Genomic DNA, 15,158 nt, shown 5'->3' on the forward strand with positions numbered 1-15,158 from the left:
CCAATTAAATAACGTAAAGCTGGAAGTGGTACTGTGGCTCAAGTGGTAGAGTGCTAACCTTTAGCAAAGCAGCTCAGGGACAGCACTCAGGCCCCAAAACCAGCACACGCACAAAGATAGATGCTTCTAGTTCCTAGCCATGTTCTTTTTTATAATGCTTCTTTTGGTGAAGATTTTGTAAGTCAAATAATCTTGATGCAAAGTAATAGCTATGCTGTCTTGGACTTGTAGTCCTCAGCTTCATCTTCCTTGCCTGTACAATGAAGAAATTTCTTTGCCAAACTGGTGCAGTGGGAGAATCCCACCATAATATTCAATGTACATGTGTGAAAATGTGACCACGTAAATGGAGGGGGGGGATTGGGTGAGATAGAGAAGAATGATCAAATTGATGACATCGATCAAGATGTATTCACAAACCGACATATTAAATTAAAACTTCTTTGTACACTACTTATGTATCATTTTGTACGTAGAAAAAAATGAAACCAGTTCTTCAGTGCAATCCACACATCTTAGGTATAGATTTCTCAAAGCTGTTTCTTTTAAAGAATACAGGACAGAGAAGAGTGGAACAAATCATTTCCAGAATAAAACTGATCAACTCTACCCCAACATTAACATCAATAGTGATGTTGACCACACACCCTTGATTTCATGCACTGAGAACACATTTCCTCCCATCCCCCAATCCTGGGTTTAAATTCAGGGATAAGATTCTGTCCCCTCCACCCACTCATAGCTAATGCTCTAACATTTGAGACACAGATCCAATTCTGGCTCTTTTTGTTTAATTGGAGATGATTCCAATGGATTTTCCTGCCCAGACTGACTTTAAATCATAATCCTCAGATCTCAGGCTCGGAATATAGGTGTCAGCCATCAGTATCCAGCTTGAGAACTCACTTTTCCACCGTCATTCTCCTTCCCGAAACTACAATCTTGGGAGAAAAGATTCAGAGAGCCCCCAATTGAAGAACATTCTATAGAATGCCCTGTCCCATACTCCTAAAAAGGGAGAAATGCTATCTCTCTCCCTTTGATGAAACAATAGATGTTAGATTATTATATGATAATAATAGTAGATATTATTATAATGCTCTCAATATCTATTCCCATCCCCATTGATACCAGGCTTGGTTGTAGAACTTACTTGACAAATGACATGTGAGAAGTGATGGCATGTGTCTTTTCTAAGCTTTAGCACTGTGGTTTTCACTCTTTGCATCCCCTGGGAACCTCCAGCAGTCAGTCTGGATCCCAGAATGGACACCATGCTGAGTGGAAGTTGATCTGGAATAGGCTTTGTAGCATGAGAGAGAGTAATCAAAATTGTAAGGTATTGCATCCTTGGGGTTGGTTTCCCACAGTAAAATTAAGCTCACATTGAGGTCCCAGCTCTAGGTAGTCTAGGTCTCTTTCTCCCTATTTCCTCCCACTTCCTTCTCATTCTTCCTGAATATTTCCTCTTTCTCCTCAGGAGACACCAATTCTTGAGTCTCCTTATCCTAGAAACTGGTTTCAGGGTTAAACATTGTGGCTTTCTGTTTTACATTTTCTCTTAAGTATTTCTTCACTTTTGTCTTTCTGGAGTTTTCAGCCAGAAGCTCCCAAGTGTGATGGATCTTCAGATAAAAACCCTCTGCCAGGGCTGAGAAGGTGACACAGTGGTAGAGTGCTTGCTTTGCAAGCATGAGGCTCTAGGTTCGATTCCTCAGCCCCACATAAGCAGTAAAAGTTGGAAGTGACACTGTGGCTCAAGTGGGATAGTGCTAGCCTTGAACTGAAGAGTTGAGGGACAGTGCCCAGGCCCAGATTTCAAGCCCCAAAACCGACCAAAGTAAGCCAGGCCCAAAGAAGCATAGGTCCCATGGTTTCTCTTATTTTCAATAATTAGTACATGTCTGAGAAACTGTCAGATAAGTTGATGTTAGGCGAAATGAACCCCAAGATAAGAATTCAATATTTTTTTCTTTCTTGTGATTGTTTCTATCATATTTATAAGATGATTTCTTTGTTGCTTTGTATGTCCCTCCCCCACGGCATGCCCCATGTTTTCACTGCACTTGATGTTGGCATACTTTGTCCAGGGGAAGTGAAAAAAACAAATTATTTAAATTGGGATACAGGTGGATCCAGTGCAACAATGAGATGTGCAAGGCGTTATGTTGAAAAACAAACTTTACAACTTTGGTGGGAGGGGGGTCTGAGGAGGGACCACGGGGTGGGGGCCGGGAGTTGGGAAAGGATGGGAAGGGGAATCAAAGGAGGCAGCCACAATGCTTGATAAGATATGTACTCTTTTTACCTTGCCCATGTAATTGTAACCCCTCTGTATGGTATTTACACAATTAAAAAAAAAAAATTCCTCTGCCACATCTGCCTTGTTTGCTTTCACTCCCCTCATGTTGGCATACTAGGAGGCAAGAATAACATGAAGCTCCAGAAACATTTTGCATAGAAAAAGAAACCACCGCATGGGAAGTGAGGGGTGTATTACAAGAGATTGGGAGCTGAACACAGTTAGAAGGGATCACAGCTTCAGCCTCAGCTGTCTTCTGAATCATTGTCCTGTTTTCAGCTGTAAGCCTTTGCTCCAAAATCTATGTGGCGAATTCTGCAATTCTTACTGAATCATCCACACACACAGACTTAGGTAGGCATCCAGTATGACATAAAATATACATTTCTTAAATCAGAGAAATCTGTACCGGAGAAAATGTGCAGAAAGGACTTCATTTAATCAGGTTCACTTCATTTTTACATGCTTATAATTTGACTGAGAGAACAATATCAAATTCTCTTAGCCTTCACAAGATCAAAATATCCAAGCAATAAACCACTGTAATGAAAAAAATCTTTTTACTAAAGTGAGTATTTGGAATGGGAAAAATCAAATATTATAAAACTTAAAAATTGATCAAATACCAAAAGAAAAAGAAAGACATTGATCAATAATGAAATACCAACGTGTTTAGTAAATAAATGAAATGTTTGAGATTCTTATCCACATAGGATATACATAGGAAAATAAATAGTAAAGTCACTGAGATCCCATCTTACACACCAGAATAGCTATCACCACGCAAATAAACTCCTGGAGAGGTTGAAATAAATCAGGAATTGTGTTTGGTGGTGTGGCATTTAAACTAGTGCAACCCATATGGAGATCATGATGGAAGATTACACGATACAAAAAAGACACATATCTTGAAGATCATTATTGCAAATTGGATCCATACTGAAAGAATATAAATCAAGGGCTGGGAAGGTGGCTCAGTGGTAGAGCGCTTGCCTTGCATGCATGAGGCCCTGGGTTCGATTCCTCAGCACCACATAAGCAAAAAGAAAAAAGCCGGAAGTGGCACTGTGGCTCAAGCGGTAGAATGCTAGCCTTGAGCTGAAGAACTGAGGGACAGTGCCCAGGCCCAGAGTTCAGGCCCCACGACCGGACTCCCCCCCAAAAAAAGAATGTAAATCAATATGAAAATACGTGTTCATGGCAGCAATATTCATAGCAACCAAACTGTGTAATCAACCTGGATGTTCCAAAACTATAAACATGTTTTGGTATATAAGAGAAGTGGACGTTTCTACTATATCATTACTAAATATTTTTGGATAGATACCTAATCCTAATTTCACTGGGTTTTGTGGTATAGTGTTTTTTCTTTAATGAAGGACTTCCATATTGATTTCAGAGCAGTTACAATAGGATGAAAATATCATATAAAATGTGCATATTAGATAAAATTTAAATATATCAATGAATACATACAGATCATCATATAGAGTTTATAATTTGAGGCAATTTTAAGAAGATAACAGTAGGGGGAAAACACAATGTTAGAAGATTAATAATAAATATACAGATATGGAAAAATAGAAAAAAAGTGCAACTAATTAGTGCTAACAGTAACAAAACATTTTCCTCAAGTTTTAAATATGAAACTATTAAAATAATACTTAATAACATCAAATAAATATGGCATGGAAGAAAATATAGCATAGACATATTTTCCCCAAAATTTGTTTTATTTTATAACAAATGGATTAAAACAAAATGTAACTACATGTCTGAAGATGATAACATTTTCAAGTGTCATTGATTGAATCTAGCAAAGGAAAGTAACCGACAAGTACAGGGTAAGAACAACCTGGGTTATGGAAGAAGATACTTAGTAGAACTTTGTGAGGAAAGAATGTTCTCCTTTTTCCTCATCAAAATTGGACAGCTACCTTTTGAGAGAACACTTGTAATGTAGTCAGAGCAGTGGAGTTACTAATTTAGGTAGTAACTTATTACTTTTATTCCCTAATCTTGTGATGTGATTCCCAAATGATGTGAGTGATCCTAGATTTTCTGAGCCCTTTTTTTCACCCAGAGTTTCTAATTTCTCCACATGCCAATGATTCTTCTGCTACTCTCATTTCTTCTTGTTTCTCAACTCAACTCCTGTGACCTTTAGTTTCATGAGAAAGAGCTGAAGAAATATGAGGATGGCCTGGTGTCTGAGGTAACATCCACTCCTGTTTGGAGGATCTGGGGAAGGACCACCACGTGGGCCTCATAATCACATATTAATTAACCTCTTTAGAAATGGAGAAACTCACTCCCTCAGGCAGAATCTGTCATTCCTTGACTTTCTTTGAAGAGATTTGGTAATAGGGAACAATTCAGAGAATGAGCTTTCCCACCACCCACCACAGCCTTGTCAGAATGAACAGGATCAAAATTAAAAGTGGCCTCAGTTCCCATAGGGCTAATCAAAAGCCAAGAGATCATACATTCCTCCTCATCAGGGACCTTCTGGTAGGAATAGAGTCTGGGCAAAGTCTAAGATGAAGATAAAATGAGACTGGGCCTAAGGAGGACACAAAAGTATGACCCTCTCTTTGACTCCAAGTGAGTTGTGTAGTGAGACATGACAACTTCCTTCATATATGAAAATTCATTAGGTGAGTTATCTCACTGCCACTTTGCAGGAGATCAGTTTCCCCAAAGGAGAAGTTGTTAAATGTTGTGATTGCCAGGTTGCTTTCTAGGCTGTTGCCTCTCCCACCCCTTCCCAGGCCAGAAATGCATTTCTTCTTTTAGGCACTCAACTACTTGTCCTGACTCTTAGGCAGTAATACTGTAGGCTATTATTTTGCCAACCTCTTGCATTTGAGGTAGAATAGGCCCAGGCACTGCTCATGCCAAGGGGTAAATTCAAGAAGGTGAGTATAAGCTCATATTTGTATTGAAAAATAATCATATTGAAAGAATTAAGTGAAATTAATAATTGAGAGATTTAGGATTCATAGCTGCTAAATTTAAGTAATTATTACAAACACATGTAGAATCATGGATTAGGAAGAGAACAGTGAAGTAGTTTCAATCTAATTTGCAAAAGATACACCATAGCCATAACAAGAGATGAGAGTGTGAAGAAACTATTGGCATAGTTCCATTTACTATCTTAGGAGTGACATTGGATAGGAGGCTTTTAGAATAATATCTAAAAGAGAGGAACTTGCTTGGCACTGGTGGCTCACACCTGTGTTCCTAGCTACCCTGGAGGCTGAGGTCTGAGTATTATGATTCAAAGCATGTCCATACAGAAAAAGCCAGAAGTGGTACATGGGTCAAGTGGTAGAGCACAAGCATTGAGCTCCGGGACACTGCGTAGGCCATGAGTTCAAGCTTCAGGATCAGAAATACAACAACAACAAAACAATAATGATAAAAAGAAATAAAAGAAGGACTTAAAGATATGTGATGCAATGAGGCTGATATGTAACTGTTTATGGAACCTACAAGGAGACAAAATTTGGAGTCAAATGTTATCTATTCATGACTAATCAAGGATGCAAAGCAAATGCCAAATTCCTCTTCTCAAAAACTTGCAAACTTGGGCTGGGTTGGTGGCTCAGTTGTAGAAAGCTTGCCTGCATGCATGAGGCCTTGGGTAGTATTTCTCAGCACCACATAAGCTGAAAAAGCCAGAAGTGGAGCTATGGCTCAAGTGGTAGAGCACTAACCTTGAGCTGAAGTGGTGAGGGTCAGCGCCCAGGCCCAGAGTTCAGGCCCCATGACTGGCCAAACAAAACAAAACAAAACAAAAAAACTAAACTAAACTTCCAAACATATCTTTACTCATAATTGAGGAGAGGCTTTTTTTACAGGAACTCTTCTTATCTAGCTCAAGGTGATCAGAACTTCAGTAGAATTTTCATGTTGAGATGTAATGTGCCTAACTCTACTGAAGCTAATCATGGCTAGGAAAGTATGGACTGATACGTTTGTTGTATTTTTCCTCATAAATATATAATATTCTCAGGTATTATATGAAATATATTTTATAATAAACAATATATTATACATTATATATAATATATTAAATATATTATAATATAACATATATATTAACAGACTTCCTAATTTTAGAGTTAGGAACAAGCAACATACTAAAAGAAAAATGCTTGAATCTCTGAGTAATTTCTCTACCACAGGACAATTCCAAGTTTCATTCTTATTACCCAAAGAGCAACATATAGGTAAGCGATGCCCATGGAGGTGGTTCCCTGGATTTTGGAAACTGTTATTGCATATCTATCTATCTATCTATCTATCTATCTGTCTATCTATCTATCTATCTATCTATCTATCTATCTATCTATCTATCTATCTATCTATCTATCTATCTATTTATCTATCGGAAATATTGTTTTATAATAGAGAATATATCTAAAACTATAATAACAGATAAATAAGTGAACACCTATGTGCACACACACTCAATCACTTTCAAATATAAGAATTTCTTTTCTATGCTGCCTATTCACCTACAGAGAGAGTACATGAGTTGCCATTGAATTGTCCTGGAAGTTCTTTATCTGGCTACTCTAGCTTCACATGCTTTGTTCTGTAAGTAGCCAGATGTTATATGTTCAACAAACTTGTTACAGGCAAAAGTATCCACCCTGTCACACAGAGAAACTTGGATTTCAGAAATGCCACAAATAAGTGGGAGGTACACAGTACTTTTCAAAATTGGATAGATTACATATTTATTAGAATACTTGTAAGAAAAAATATTCAGTGCAGGATGAAACACTTCAGAAAACTACAGTTTAAATTATGTATAACCGGGTGGAGGTAGCTCATGCCTGTAATATTTGCTAATCTGGAGGCTGGAATATGAGGATCACAGTTCAAAGCCAGGTTGAGAATAGTCCCCGCGGGACACTTATCACCAATTAATCATTGAAAACTAAAATTGATTCTGTGGCTCGAAGTTGTAGAGAGCTAACCTTGAGCAAAAGACATCAGGAGCATGGCCAGGCTCTGAGTTCAAATTCTGTAATAGATAAGAAATAAAAAATAAATTACATATAATTTTTTATCAACTCTGTAAAAGGAAAATAGGATATAACACATGGCAACACAAGACTTCAAGTTACAAAGTTCCAGGGCATTTTCTCACTATTGACAACTAGGAGTAATCCATATCAAAAAAAAAAAGATGAACGATTTATACCAAATTCCAAAATATGTAATACAAAGTAAATGCAATAAACATGCATTCCACAGTCTAGTAATATCATATTGTGTAAAGAATCTGATTAACTGATTCATGAAAAAAAATACTATGCAGTTAAAACATCCTATATCTCAGGTGTCAACTTAGCACAATACTTTCAATCTATGATGTCTGCTTTGTATATTATCCAGCCCTATCCATCCCACAATGGCAGAAAGCTCTTCCTGAGAAATTCCAGAGACCTGTCTACTGTGAGTGCTCAATGTAGACCTGTTCCCATTCTCTATTATTTGGGCATGTGATAGACAATATCTGATAAATTGGAAAAGGCACAATTTGGGACTGGCTTCCAGTAATGATATTTTAATTCTCAGAAAAAAAGGAAATTGAAGACAGAGGGCAAATTTACCAGATCCCTGAAGGATTTCTATCATTGTGCTAAAACTGTACCCTTCTACTGACACTTGAACAAACGTCAGTAATTGTCACTCCAACCACATGTCCAAAAAATAACTTTCCAAATATTGACCTGTTTTTACTTTGGTAAATCAAGACACACTATTGTGGCCCTGTTTTACCTAAACTATTAGCTATGTTTGGCCCAAGGGATAATTGACCTTACCAATTTCTTAAATTTTAGGTCATCACATACTCACTTCGTAGCCCTTAAACATTAAAAATACCTATCCATATAAGTCTGCATTACATACTTATTACTGTTTTTCTTCATTTGTCATGTTTTACATATTTGAATATCCCAGGGGTTAGTTCTGTAATGTTCATTCTCATGGTTGTTATCACTGAGTACATGTAATTATTTCTTTTTTTTTTCTCTCCAGCTCTGTTTTTTTCTTTAATTCAAGTCCTTAATAGCATCCTGTCTACTGACAACTAGCTACTGATTTTAACAAACTAAAAAGATCCCAAAGTGAGCTTCGATCTTTATATACATACCTAGTCCTCATTACTATTTAAGTGATAATTCTTCTAGTCTTGTCAAAATACCTGGCAGTCATTTCAGACTTACATACTTTCCACTCCTCATATTTAATCTACGACCAGGTTTCAACAAATTAACTCACGGAATATTTTATGAACCATACATACATACATAAAATATGTGTGCTAGTACTATGAGTTAAATTCAGAGCCTAGGTTTTTTTTACTTTTTTTTTTTTTTTGCTCATGCTGGCAGGCTTCTATTTGAACCACAGCTCAACTTTTGGCTTTTTGGTTCTTAGTTGAAGATAAGGGTGTCGTGGTCCATTTAACTAGTCTAGCTTGAAAATATGATCCTCTGTTTTCAGCCTTCTAAATAGCTATATTTAAAGGCATGCACCACTAAAACCACCCCTATTATATTTGAATGAAAAATAAATTTAAAGAATGAATATTTCATGGGACCTATGTTTCATTGGACTTGGCTTACTTCACTTAATATAATTGTTTTCCAAGTCTTTCCATTTCCTAATAAATGAGGCAATGCCATTCTTTCTGATGGAGGCATAGAATTTCATTGTGCATAATTACCATATTTTCTTGATCCATTAATCTACTGAGGGGCATGCCATGGTATCCCTTATTTGCAATATCTAGTATATGTATGAGTCAAGCAGAAAAGGTAAGATAAGGTGATGTTAGGAAAATGAATTCTAAGATATGTATTCAAATTTTTTTTCTTTCATGCATTTGTTTCTAACGCATTTATAAGATTATTTCTTTGTTGCTTTGTATGTCCATCCCCCACAGTATATCCCCTGCTTTCACTGTATTTGATATCGGTATAATTTGTGGAGGGAAAGGGGAAAAACAAGTCATTTAAATAAGGATAAAGGTGGACCCGTTGCAACAATGAGAAGTACAAGTTGTCATGTCGAAAACGAACTTTACATCTTTTATGGGGGGGAGCATTAAGTGGGGGGCTGGAGGAAGCTGGGAAGGGATGGAAAGGGGAAACAAAGGAGGAGGCTACAATGCTTGATAAGAAATGTACTCATTATCTTGCCATCTAATTGTAACCCCTCTGTACAGTATTTTCACAATAAAAAAGGAATGAATATTTCTAATATTTTCAAATCAGTATGTTTTCATTTACACTAAAACACATTGCCTTAAATGCTTTTTGTTATTCTAGCTATCTTACCAAGAAAGGAAAGGAAAAATTCACAACCGAAGAAGCTCTGAATGTACAAATGCTCAAGCCTGCAAGCCACAATTTCTTTGCTGGGAAGTAAAAAAGGATGCTATCGTCTAAGGCAAAGCAGGAGAAAATGTTCTTTACTGAAGTTACTGGAAGTTGATGAAGATGAGGAGGAGCAACGTTATCCAGAAAGTATAACAGTGTTTGCTGTCGTAGGATGACTCTAGTGGATAAGTGTAGCCAATCTTAGAGGATGTTTATAGCGATGAGGAGAATATTTGAAGGTGCATATGTGATTACAAAGGTGAGTTTTCTTGAAGATATATGTTTGTAGCATAGTTTGTATACTGCTGAAAAAGAGACAAGATAGGGATGTTGAATTCCTTGTATCTTTCACAGTATTAAATTAAAACCAGTTTTATACAAATTTTATTTATAGTAATTATAGAATATCACTAATTATGCAAATATTACAAATATATCATTCATATGTTATGTAATATAACAATACATACATTATGCACACATAATTTAATTTTTCTACTTGTCTGTCCAGGAATTAAACTAGGAATATCTTTGAAAATTGATAGCAAGGTATGGTCCTTACAATTTTATGTAACATATAGTTTAACCCAATAATTAATTTGTTCCTCAATTGGTTTAGAAATGGAATATTGCAATATAATTGAACATTCAAAAAGAATTATGTAAGAACATGCCAAGGATGGAATTAAAAAATATAACATCAGCCATATCTGTAATCCCAGCTACTTAGGGGCCAAGATCTGAGGACAGATATATGAAGCCACTCTGAGTGAAATGGCTCAGGGACAACATCCAGAGCATAGTTCAAGCCTCAGTACTGGTACAAAAATAAATTAGGTGACTAAAACATGCAAATATATGTATTTAAATAAAGATGTCATTTCTTGTATCCTTCACAGTATAATACTAAAACCAGTTTATACATGTATTTTTATAGTAGTTATAAAATATCAGTAATTATTCATATATTATATATATATCATTTTTATGTTATGTGATATATTGCATATATTATGCACACCAATTTTATACTGATAACACTAATATCCATTAAATTGATATATATTTTAGAATAGGGAATAAATTTTCTTTGGTACAACAAGGAAGAAACTAGTCACAAAAATTATTCATTTTGTATTATATATCCATAACAAACTATTCCTTGTGTATTCAAGGTACTGAATGATAAAAGCCTGTGTTCATCAGCACAGGAGTCTTTGACATGGATTTGTTCTCCTTAAGCAATTACTCCTGGAATAATAAACAGTGGAAACTGAATGATGTTCATTGTTATTTCATTTGGAATAAAAATCACTTACAATGTCATTACCCAGATCCTTTTCATTTAAAATACTTATATTCTGTAGCAATGTTATTGCCGTTATAACCATAATTAGGAAGAAAATGTGAGATCATCTACTCAATAGCTCTTGAAAGGTCAGAATATTCTCAGATATGCCTGGTAAAAACCTGGATTTGAATTATGGGTCTACAACTGGTCAGTCTTAGGTACTTGGGAAATTTGTTTGGCCTTGTTGCCTACTTCTGCTTTTAATAAAATACTTAGGGCTGGGTAGGTGGCTCAGTAGTAGAGTGCTTGCCTTGCATGCATGAGGCTATGGGTTCAATTCCTCAGCACCACATAAACAGAAAAAGCTGGAAGTGGTGCTGTGGCTCAAGTGGTAGAGTGCTAGCATTGAGCTGAAGAGCTGAGGGACAGCACCCAGAGTTTCGGTTCCACAACTGACTAAAAGAAAATAATAAAAAATAAAAAAATAATTAATTTCCTAACTTGAAGGACTGTCATAAGCACTAATTACCCTAATGCAGGTGCAGTGCTTGGAATGGTGTCTGCACAGAGAAGTCAGCTTCCATCAGTATGGTCACAGCATCCTTCCTGAAGGCATTAAGAAATATATACCCAATTGATATTAATATCTGTGAAAATTTGTCTTTATTTAAAAAAGTCTTTTCTTCATAAGAAAAAATGAAAGTAATGTTAGGGCTGTCCTGTGGCTTTTACACTGAAGTAGTTTTGCCTAAATTTCATTCTTAATCTATTAGTGGTAGCAGTAGCATTCTTTAGTGCTACCCTTCATATTTCTAGTTCTGTGTTCCATTTGGAATACTATTGTAACTTAGTTCATAATCCTTGTTATCAGAATAAATAAACAAAAACTGCTGATGTTTTCAACAAAGAGAAAATTTTAGATGTGCATTATATTTTATGTTCTTAATAGTTTCCTGAAATTATTCCTTTTGGATTATATAACCCTAACAATCTTTTTTTTATGATTTCTTATATGACTTATATAGATTTTTATATGATTCTTACATGATTTCTTAGAGATCCATAAATAAAACAGCTCAGAACAGGAAAAGAGTAGGTAAGAAGTCATAAAAAATAGTATTATGGTGGTCTTAATGGCTAAGTGTAAAGCACATATAACAAAACCGATGGAAGATTCATTTTCTCTTTTTGCTATTATCTCCCTTTCTTTGTAGCAAGGTTCTCACTATGAAGTGCCAAGTGGTCTGGACATTTCAAACCTTGTCTCAGTGACAGAAGTGATGGGATTAGGGACGTGTTCTCCCATGACTGGCTTTTAGGAAGCTCACAATAAAGCAATACAAAGACACATAAATAAAGTTTTGTGAGTGATGTGTATTCAATTCCTCAACTGCCAAAATTAAATTCATATATGAAAACATCAAATTACTTACATTATAATATATGCAGTTCAACTGGCATCACTAACACCTCCATAAATCAAATGCAAACTAAAAGCTCTACTTCAAAAACCAACTTCAAAGGCAGTGTTGGAAATACAAGAAGATAAACAACAAATCTAAAGTAGTGAGATCTTTAACCCTGGCAATGAGCAATGATAGCTGAAATTTTAACCAGGCTTGAAAAGTTCGGGTGTCCACTAACCATGTGATTAGAGTTGCAGAGTTCACCTTGGGATCAAATTGGAGGTAATATTCAAAGGCAGCTAAGGTTGCCGCAGTATTGTAGCTTGATACAGTGTGACCCTCCCTGATAATGGTAAAGCACAGAGTAGAAGCTAAGTCAGTAAAATGTATAGGAAGGATTCAACACTGAGAGTAATTGCAGGGGGTGATCATCACTCTTGCTTTGAAAATGTACAGCCCATCATTCTACTTTAAGCTCTAGCGTATTTCTGATATAAAGACAATTATGACACAACAATGTGCCATTAGTGCTGAGCAGTGTGGGTGTATATTAGTCAAACATATGTAAAATCCTTAGAGGTATAGAATGGCCTGACCTTCACACTTCATTCTATGTTGTTGAGTTTCATGGAGAAATGTTCATAATTAGGCAATTCATACTCATCTAAATCTGATTCAGTTAACTGAGATAAGACATTAGGGTAATTACTTCAGTTACGAGGTTTTCTGACCCATGGAAAAAATAACATTATTTCACAATGTATATATTTTTCTGAAAATTTATGCAATATCAAGTACAAAATATACAAAAAGACAATTATCCATCTCTTTATATTATCAAAAATAAAGATACATCTGAATTGTACTTTCTTGCTAGAAAATCACAGGATGACTGTTGATGTTTGGGATCTTCCGAGGTGCTCCTATACACTTCTGAATCTTGTTCAAGGAGGTGTTTTTCCATAGTTTGTTTTGAGGTGTTCAGAATATCAATACTGTAACTAACAACAACCATGGAACAGCAAAGATGATGGGATACCTGGCCAAAAATCTGAGAAATCACAGGAAGTGATAGGAAAGAAGACACCAGAGGACCCATAGCCTCTTTGCCAGGTTCTGGATCCCAAAATCATGCTTAACATGCTTTATATTCATTCTACTACAGGGTTGGGAGGTGGTCAGTGCCTACAGGTATGTCCACAAACTAAGGCATCAATCTAGCTTGTGGTTACAACTATTAACATGACGTATTATTTGTATACATAATGATAATTAAATCCCTTTTTGTTGGAGAGCCTAAGGGAGCAATAGTCATTACAACCATAGCACAGACATCCATCTTGTCTCCAAAGTCTTAATCTTTTAATGTCCAACAGCTCTAACTTAAATACTCTTGAGGTAATAACTCATACTCCAGTCTTCCCTTGACTGTTTGAACTTCTCAGGAACCTGAAACTTGAGAATTAGGAATTGAAGAAAGCTGGTCTAAACTGCAGAATCTTGTCTCCAAAGAAAAGAAATTCTATATATATTTATCTACTATGAAACATACAATAAGTTAAATTTATATAATGGAACAAATAGATCATTGTTATTGGAAATAAAATTTTGGCACAAGTTTTAAACACATACATATGTGTGTGTGTGTATATATATATATATATATATATATATATATATATATATATATATATATATATTTAAACTTGGAGAAATAAAATTTCAAATGGTATTATCTGCAAGTTTCAGTCTACCTGCCACCTACCTATTTACCGACACATTTATTTCTGGTTAGTCTTCACAAACGACTGTTTTCTTACTTAAGTACAAAAAATTGCAAAACAAAAAGTACAAAAATTGCAGTATCGTAACACAAATGTAGTTTAATCCCTACCATAATAATTTGGAGAAAACATGCATTAAGTTAATGGCATTGAGTACTGCTCAGGAAGGAGAGTCTAGAAGAATGTATAGTCTGTGTGTGTGTGTGTGTGTGTGTGCGTGTGTGTGTGTGTGTGTGTGTGTGTGAGTGAGTGTTCCATAAGTAAATAATGGAGTCAGAAGTAGACATATTATTCTTGCTTAGTCTTTTTGCTCAAAACTGACACTCTATTACTTGAGCCACATCTCCACTTCTGGATTTTGGTTTCTTAATGGGAGAAATATCTCACAATTTTCCACATGGGCTGTTTTAAACCAGGATCCTCAGTTTTTGACCTCTAAAGTAGCTAGGTTTTAAAACATGAGCCACTGGTGGACAGCAACTACGATAACATTTTTGCATGTTTGAATAAATTTTAAAGTAAGACATATATGTTACTTGTGAAAATGATGAAATAGTAATTAATGTTTAACAGAATTTAAAGCATGCAAAGCTGAGAAAGGCAAATGGTTGAGAATTGTATGGAATAAATCAAAATTACCTGTGACAGTTTTCAGTAGGTGCACAGAAATGATTGCATTGTTGGACCCTAAGGCCATCAGATAGCTGAACTCCAGCTGGCTGCTATGCTCATTAGGCCAGCTAATGTGATTTTGTTGGATGGCAAGGATCAGTTTCAAGATCAGAACCTGAAATATTTCTTTTTTTTTTTTTACAGTGAAAGCAGGGGTTATATTTTGGGGGAGGGACATACAAAGCAACAAAGAAATAATCTTATAATTGCGTTAGAAACAAATGCATGAAAGAAAAAACATTTAAAATACATATCTTAGGGTTCATTTTCCTAACATCACCTCATCTGACCTTT

Source organism: Dipodomys spectabilis, unplaced genomic scaffold (genome assembly GCF_019054845.1).
Source record: "Dipodomys spectabilis isolate Male_0828 unplaced genomic scaffold, ASM1905484v1 ptg000312l, whole genome shotgun sequence".
Lineage (NCBI taxonomy): Eukaryota > Metazoa > Chordata > Mammalia > Rodentia > Heteromyidae > Dipodomys > Dipodomys spectabilis.